General features: G+C 35.6%; 2 pseudogenes; both read left to right on the forward strand.

Moving 5' to 3' along the window:
- Positions 1–11: 11 nt before the first annotated feature.
- On the forward strand, positions 12–748 carry LOC119254098 (olfactory receptor 5W2-like; annotated as a pseudogene).
- A 5,280-nt stretch (positions 749–6,028) lies between these two features.
- Positions 6,029–7,065, forward strand: LOC119254097 (olfactory receptor 10AG1-like; annotated as a pseudogene).
- The last annotated feature ends 237 nt before the right edge of the window (positions 7,066–7,302 follow it).

A 7,302-nucleotide genomic window follows, 5' to 3' on the forward strand; every position in this document is an offset into this window, starting at 1 on the left:
TCTGTGACCTCTGCTATTCCACAGCTGTTGGACCCAAGATGCTGGTGGACATCTTTGCCAAGAACAAGTCAATCCCGTTTTTTGGCTGTGCTCTGCAATTCTTTGTTTCTGTATCTTTGCAGATGCTGAGTGTCTACTGCTGGCAGTGATGGCCTTTGATCGGTACCAGGCCATCAGCAACCCCTTGCTCTACACAGTCAAAGATGTCCAGCAGGGTGTGTTACCTGCTGGTTGCTGGGGTATACACAGTGGGAGTGGCAGCGCTCTGCACAAGCAGACACGACCTAACCTTTCCGCTTATGTTTCTGTTTGGTCACATGAGGTTAACCACTTCTTCCTGTGATGTCCCTCTCTCTCATCTGATTGATCTTGTTGTTACAGATTACACAGTGTCAATGAGTTAGTAATATTCACCTGTTTTTTTTTGGCTTCATTGAACTGAGTACGATTTCAGGAGTTTCTTGTCTCTTTATTGTTATTTTTCCTATCGGTCTTGAAAATCCGCTCTGCTGAGGGCAGGTTCAAAGCTTTCTCCACCTGCACCTCCCACCTGACGGCCGTGGCCATCTTCCAGGGCACCATGCTCTTCATGTACTTCCGGCCGAGTTCTGCCTATTCCCTGGACCAGGACAAATGGCCTCGTTGTTTACACCCTTGTGATCCCATGCTGAACCCCCTGATTTACAGTCTACGGAACAAGGACGTGAAAGATGCCCTGGTAAAACTGAAAACTAAAACATGTTTGTAAAAATTTAATTATCCACTCATAAACGCATATTGTGACTGTAATTTTAAAGTTACATCGCACGATGTAAGGGAAACAAAGTTGTCTGAAACACCGTAATTTTATGATGTAAGTGTTTGTTTTAAAAATCCAATACAATCATTTTGCAGTATCCAAAGATCTGATAACAATCTGAAAACATTACGTGTTTATAAATTGTGCCACTCTGAGCTAACCTTTCTAAATTAGAAAATGGTTATTGTCCATTTTCTCACATTCAACCATTAACTTCTCGCACAAAATTTATTGTGCTTTTACTGGATGAACTGTGTGCTTTTAAGTTCTTTTTATTCAATAGCATATCTAGTTTTTGTTATTAATTGATTTTATAATCTAATGGAAGTAGCCAGCATTAATTTGTAAGCAACTCATTCATGTAAAGCCTCAAAATCACTAAGAAATATATATCCAAATATTTTATCCAAAAAAATGTTAAGTCTAGTATAAAGAGAGATTTTGTTGGATGGAGATATTGCTTTTCAGATCTAAAAAGGATGCAAGTTGGAAGAAAAAAAGATGGAATGTAGAAAATGGTACAGTTAGAGAGTTAGAGAGTCTTGAGGCAAATGAGAAATCCACACCCTTTACAAGAAAAGAGTAACGATTGTCAGGATGGACCTTGAGGTCATTATACTAAAAGAAAGAAGACAAACAGTTAAAGACAGATACTTTGGATCTTATTTACATGTGGAAACTAAAAAGTTGAACTCATGGAAGCAGAAAGTAGAGTGGTCTTACCACAGGATGCAATGGGAGAAGTGGGGTGATGTTTGTCAAAGCTTACAAACATCCTGCCATGAGATGACCATGGGATCAAACATATACATGGAGACTACAATTATCAATAACGTACTGTACACTTCAATTAGCTGACATTAGATCTGAAGAGTTCTCAACATAACAAATAGTAACTGTGTGAAATGATTTTTATTATTAACTTTACGGTGGTCATTATTTATAAATTATACATTTATCAAAGCATGCATTACATACCATAAGCATACCTAATGCTATTTATATTTTTAATCTCAATACCTACAAAAGAATAACATTTTAAAAATTAATAAGGATAAAAACTAAGCTCCTACTCCTTGCCCAGAAGGCAAAATGGGAGGCTTGGATAGATAAGGGGAACCCTAACGTTGCCATGGAACCAGATCATAAGACTGGCCACCTTGACCAGAAAAAAACCAGCCCAGCCTAAGGAATGCAGATATACTACTGCCAGGACACATTCTGTGTCAAAGTCAACACCCAAGACCAGATAGCCCAGCACTAACTGATGAAACTGGTGTCCCCATGAGAAAGCCCACAAAAAAAGTGAAGAGAACCTCAAAATCTTCTTTTTTGCTTTGCAGATATCGCCTGTCTTAGCCCTAATGGCTTTGCAAGGTATTTAAATAAATCCACCTTTACTTTTCTCCACTCTGTCTCTACTGAATTCTTTTACCCCTTTGCCACTGGCCAGTTTCCCAATTTTCCCACACACAATAACTCATTTGATTGTGCTCTAAAGGCAATGGTAAGAACCTTGGCAAAGTACATCATTTTGCTGTAATTACTGATGATCAGCTACTCAATCAACTTTCCAAGGACATTTCCTAAATTATTTTCTTTCCTCAGCTTTGCTTAAAATCCTTTTAATAGTTCACAATCATTTCAGCATTATTTTGTAAATTACTTTGTCCAGCAGGATATTGTGAGCATTCTTAGCTCAGGAATGCTCACAATCCTATTGTGTGGGCTTCAGCCCACATGTCTGTTATCTCAGCACTGAATGGTGTCAGGGACACTAAATGTGAAACAGTCATGTGCATAATAAAATTAAAATGCTAGTTAATATTCTTGTATGTCAACAGGGCTTCTGACATGGAAGCTGATGATTTTCAGGTTGTCTTTAAAAGGCAAAGAAGTGACACGCAGAATTTCTTCTAATTTGTATTGGTTAAATCAGTTAAAAGACAACAACAGTCAAAGGGAAGAAATATAGACATCATGTCTTTAAGGAAAATGTTACAACTGGGCCTCCATGGTGGTGTAAGTTGGTTGAGCACAGCATTGTGAAACTGTCTGCAGCCTCTGCAGAGCAGGTTCTATCCCAGCCAGCAGGGAAGATACCCAAATGGCATGGCAGACGCTTCTGTCTCGCCCACTGCTCCCCTCAGCAGTGTATTTCTGTCAGTCTGCTGTTCTGCTCCTCACTCTGTCTCTAGTGAATACTCTCACCCTCCCCCACTACTGGCCTGTTCCCTGGTTCTTGTATGCATGAATAAATACATCTTTAAAAAAAAAAAAAGAAAGTATACAATCAATACATGGTGGGGGAGAGCCTATATTTCAAATACACAAACAACAATGTAAAGTTACCACAAAGAAAAAAAATCTGTCCAAGGCATCATCAGTCAACATAGGTCAAATTCGATCTCTGAAATTACTCAATCATTACAAAATTTTAAACACAGTTAAGCAGATTCATGAGGCTGTGTGTAATCTATTTTTTTTTGTATGCACATAGTTAGAAAGCCACTGAGAAAGTAGAATACTTGAGCAATACACATATAGAAAAGAAAGCGAGAGCATTTCAATTGATGAGATGAGAGAGACTATCTCTGGTAGCTTGATAGTGTCCCTGTCACATTAGAGTTCAGGGTGGAAGCTCAAGGCTCAAGTTGTATGGAAAACTCCATTGTTCTCTCTTGTGGAGTGGATGCATAGGATATGAAATTCAAACTTCCAACAATTCTCAAATTATTAAACAACTAATGATAGTATCACACTATATTTATTCTTAGAAAATAGTAGAATTGTTTTCATACTCTTAAAAGATTGTATTCAAACTCATCATGATACTTATCAGCATTTTGTAGTTCAGTAGGTCTTTGTGTATGTAAAATTGTATAAACTTACCTCTTACAACGCACTTGTTTAATTGGACATAATGTTATTTCTTGCTTGAACGTAATCATAAATCACATCTATGTTAGAAAGAGTTAAGTGTATCTATATTGTGCAGGATTATTAATTTACTAAGAACATTGACTTTACCTTGATAGTGCATTTTATTTATATTGTATTATAATCTTTAAAATCTGTTTCATTGTTTATCCTTTGAAAATCCTTGTGAAAAATTTCAAGAAATGTAAGACACATGATTTATTTCTAAGTTAAAATGTAGTAGAGAGATTTCATTATGAATAAAATAATCATAATTCATGAAATGTTGCATTTGTATAAACAATGTTAGAGAAAGATATAATCAATGGACAGTAAATGATGTTGGGCAAAGGAATAAAACAATGGTTGTTAAATAAAATTACCTTTGTAGTTTCCATTGACATGAATGCTCGATCATCATTACTCATAATAACCAAATGTGGAAAAAATCCAAATATTGGTTAACTGCTGAATGGATAACAAAATGTGTTAATTCAAAATATGGAAAATTATTCCAGTATAAAAAAGGGAAATTCTGTGAATACTAAAAAGTAGACGAACTTTGAAAACTTTGTGTTAAGTGAAATAGCCAGCAAAATTCCTCTCATATATTTAATTCCTTTTAGGTGAATTATACTATGGGCAATAAAGTATAATCCCAATATGGACCTCTGGCTGCCAAGGAAAGGAATGGCTAACACATATGAGTTATTTATTAGGGCAATGAAAAGTTTTGTGGATTGGAATAGTGGTGTTTGCACAACCTTGTGAACATAAAAAAAATGCAAAGAAGTACACATTTTGAAAGGATGAGTTTTAAAGTTTATAAAAATCATAGCTCAATGAAAATGGTACCAATGAAGAACAGTGATATTCATAATAAGCTGGGAAAGGAAATGTTTTAAAAAATAGAGGAAACATAATGAACATTAAAGAGGAGATTGGATGACTAAGTACAGGGTATTTTTTTTTTTTGGATTTCATGGGATTTCAGTTTGACTGGACATTGAGCATGTCCAATTATTTGTAAATATGAAGTTTAGCATAAAAAAAAAATCTAGTTTTCTTCCTGTCAGGTCAATGTGCTGCCAATAGTGAAGACATAAGGCTCAGTTTTGCTAAGGTGTTACTTTATTCACAGGGGAGAATATACAACAGGAAATATGATTAATACATGTTGACATACCCTGAAGCCTGAGGGTAGAATTGTCAGAGATTTAATTCCCAGATGCTCCCTGGTAAAATAAAATACCTCCCACTTATTTTCAGCTACCACAACAGAACAGAAAGCCCTGCTTGCTTCAGGTAGGTATATGAGTCTCTAAACTTAAGGAATATTGGGGAAAATTTTTACATTTCAGAAAAAAAATAAGGAATTATTCAATGAATGAGTGTATGTTTTCATGCTCAATTTAATATCTTCAGCAACCTGATAATCAAAAATGTATACTTTTTCTCAGAATTGGGAGAGTCTAAAATTATTAGTATCCATAAAATGACAGTTTAAATTAGTTTAAATGAGTTTTATAGGGTAACTTTAACTGTCTTTATCAGAGAGGCATTACACACACACAGACACACACACACAAAATCAAGTTTATCTTAAATTTCAAAAATGATTTAGGTTACTACAGTTTGAAAAGCAAAATAGAAAAGTCAAATCTAAATGATCACATGTCATTTTGTATTAATAAAAAAAAATCCATCACTGATATTCTCATATTTCTACAGAGACACAGACACTGACAACCATGTGCATGCACTGATCCATAGGATGGTTTGCTTGACCCTAATGCAATTTTGATTTTTTAATGTGAAAGCTCATTTGCATTCTAAAAAGATAAAAAGGGTAATGCTAAATTCTGTTTTCTGTGTATCTTTTTAACACTTTTCTTTGAGTTGTCAAGTGATCACCCATTGGCCCCATACTGTTCCGGTCTGATTAAAACAATAATGTATTTGTAGAAAAATCATCAATAAAATTTACTTTTTGTCTCAACAAATAATAAAGATATATATTAGGAAAAAATCAATAATGTAAAAATTTTCATTATTATTAGACAATGGTATGCTTCTGTCTCTATAACTAATTCATAGTTTTTAATTCAAGCAGTTTTTGATGAATATAGCAATTAACATTTTTGGTCCAGGTGAGTATTTCCAAGCATAGAAATGTTTTGTCCTATTCCATAAACCTGGTCTTTCTATCATCAGTGTTTCATTTATGTTATTTAAAACATAGAATGAAATCAATTCTTTATGGGCACATCAATAGATAAAGAAGTAAAGGAGAAAATTATTTTAAACCATATGTGCAATCGCATATATCATCAATTACATGTACATAGAGAGAGAAGTTTCCACTGCCTGCAAGGGTAACTATTTGGGGTATTTGCCATGATTTACATAATTATCTTAATTGGAAATAGCCTCATCATAATATTAACCAGGATTGATTCTGCACTGCAGACACCCATGTATTTTTTCCTGGGAAACTTTTCCTTATTGGATATCTGTTATGTGTCAGTCACCCTTCCTAGGATTCTGAAGAACCTGTGGACTCAGGACAGAAGCCTGTCTAAGGTGGAGTGTGCCTCCCAAATGTGCTTCTTCCTTATGTTGGGGACCACTGAGTGCTTCCTGCTGGCTGTGATGTCCTACGACCGCTACGTGGCCATTTGTAACCCTCTGCACTACCCTCTAGTGATGAACCACAAGATGTGTGTCCAGTTGGCTGTTGGTGCCTGGGTCACTGGAATCCCAATCCAGATAGGACAAACAAGCCTGATATTCTCTCCGCATTTCTGTTGTTCCAACCAACTCAAACACTTCTTCTGTGACATCCTCCCAGTCAACAAGGTGGCCTGCGGGGACACTTCTCTGCATGAGATCTATGTTTATATAGCAACTTTGGTGATATTTGCCATGCCCTTCACTTTGATACTTTTCTCTTATGGCAAAATCATCTCCACGATTCTGAAGCTGCCAACAGCCAGTGGACGGGCCAAAGCCTTCTTCAGTGTTCTTCCCATCTCATAGTTGTGGTTTTATTCTTTGGGTCTGCTTCCATCACCTACTTCAGGCCCAAATCTAATCATTCTGCATTAACTGACAAACTACTCTCTCTTTTCTACCCAATAGTGATGCCCATGATTAATCCCTTGATATACAGCCTTCGGAACAAGGATGTGATCGCAGCACTGAAAAAATTGTTCCTTAAAAAAGTAGTGTGGTGTTTTTTCTACTTGCCAAACAGTTATCATAGAAACATCACACTCTGCATACTACCCTTTATGAAGTTAATCACTTCAGCTTATGATGTACTTTCAGACACTTTTAAATGTTAGTCTATATACTATGCTTTGACACCAGATAAATGAGTCTATTTTCAATGACTCAACCTACAGAATATCCTCCTTTATGAATAAAATAGTATACATCACATAGTTCATATAAAAAGCAAACATAATAAAAACTGAATTCAATCTGGTAAAAATTTTGAAAAATATACAGAAGAATGAAAGATTATTTACCTATATATTTGGAATATCTTCATGATTTTTTTAACACATTTGGATTCTTTC

Source organism: Talpa occidentalis, unplaced genomic scaffold (assembly GCF_014898055.3).
Source record: "Talpa occidentalis isolate TD23 unplaced genomic scaffold, MPIMG_talOcc4v2.1 talOcc4.2934, whole genome shotgun sequence".
NCBI lineage: Eukaryota > Metazoa > Chordata > Mammalia > Eulipotyphla > Talpidae > Talpa > Talpa occidentalis.